We start from the raw sequence: 1,845 nt of genomic DNA on the forward strand, positions 1-1,845 counted from the left end.
GTAGAGCATGCGATATTGAATCCAGACGGGCTTGAGTTCGCCGATGATGCTGTAAGAGAATCGGGGATTTATCGTGGCCACGCGCTCAGGGCCTCCCGTGGCTATATTATTGTAGCACCCGGTTCACGGGGGATCATTGGCTTCCTCGACAGGGACTTCATTGGATCGTTTCGGGTGGAGCTCGCCTACTTGTATGAATGTATGCGTGCGTGTGAGTTGGATAGAAGACGATGGGGGATCCTTGGCTCGTTAGCGCGACCTGAGTCGAATTCGCCGAGATATCGCAGTATCGTTTTACGAAGTGGCGCTTTGCCTTAAGCTAATACGGCTTTGTCAATGAGACATATTAGGTTATATGTGTATAATAAAATGCCAGCTATATATTTGAAAAAAAAAAAAAATACAACAATTTCATGTCACTTAATGTTTATACGAAGATTAGTATCAAACTTGGCTTCTCATACATTTTTCTTATATTCTAAATAGTCGCAGATATATATATATATATATATATATATATATATATATATATATATATATATATATCTGTGTGCGTGTGTGTGTATAAAAAATTTTCTTACATTCTTCAATGATAATTATAATATTAATTGGAGAATGCATGTGACAATATCTTGAATTTATTAATTGTACGTTTTATAAACTATTAGCGACGAGTATTGAACTTGCAGCTTTTTTTGAATTTATTTTTAATTTACTCAAATGAGCCATTGTCTTTGTGTCGACAGAGGAAGAAGAAGTGGTAATCTATATAACACACATGCACGCACGGACAAACGGGCAAGACACAGGGCAGATAACACACAAAGCTTTATTTATTTTATAAATTCTTCCACAGAGTGCTCAAATTTTCCGACCTACAATTATTAAGAATAACCGTTGTCAGTTTAATAATGATTCGTTCGAGTACAATATGATATATTCCAAGTAGACTTAAGTATACGCCTCGTACATATAAAAGAAAAGAAAAAAAAACATCTGTCTTGACTTTGCGTATGTAATCTTTAAATTTATGATTTTTCCTAGTAATAAATGCTTAGGATTTAATCCTTAGGGAATACATCCGCTCGAGAAGGACCAAATCAAACAAATTATTAACGATTACCTGTACAGTTCAACTACAAAGTGCTAAAATTTTGTATAGAAAGAAATACCAATCGATTTTTGTACTTTTATAATATAATTCGTTATGTAAGTAGTAGATAATAATGAAAGTTGAAGCGTCATATCTGTAACGATCGTCTATTAATGAATTTCGAAACTTTGCTGGTTGAAAAAGAAGGCAAAGATAAAAAACACAAGTTATAACGTATGAATCTATAGTCCATACGCACGCTATAAGAAAATTACAATTACAACAATATATATATATATATATATATATATATATATATGTTTTATTACATTGAAATTGTTTAAAGTAATTATCCTAGGAAACGTAAATGTAAAATTTCACGTTATCTTGAGGTCTAAATGTATGTAATTTATTTCTCGATTATATATGCAAGTGCTTATAAATGTTATTAATGGGATATTAAGACAGTAGATTTCATTTAGTGTCGATTATTTACTTACCTTGATTATTAAATTCAATGAAATAGGGCAATATCATTGCACAATAAATAATAGAATTAAATAATGTCGCTAACATTTTATATAAATTATACTGAAAGTTAATATTGTGGAAACAAATAAGTTTCATATTCAGTTTTTATTTGATCTTTATGTCGAAAACGGCATTCGAGCCCCGCTGTGGAATGTACGATAAATTCGTATATATCTTTAAGTACGACCTCTTAAAATCAAAGAGAATAGCTAGAGGCTACA

This window comes from Ceratosolen solmsi, unplaced genomic scaffold, assembly GCF_000503995.2.
Source record: "Ceratosolen solmsi marchali unplaced genomic scaffold, CerSol_1.0 scaffold10, whole genome shotgun sequence".
NCBI classification, from domain to species: domain Eukaryota; kingdom Metazoa; phylum Arthropoda; class Insecta; order Hymenoptera; family Agaonidae; genus Ceratosolen; species Ceratosolen solmsi.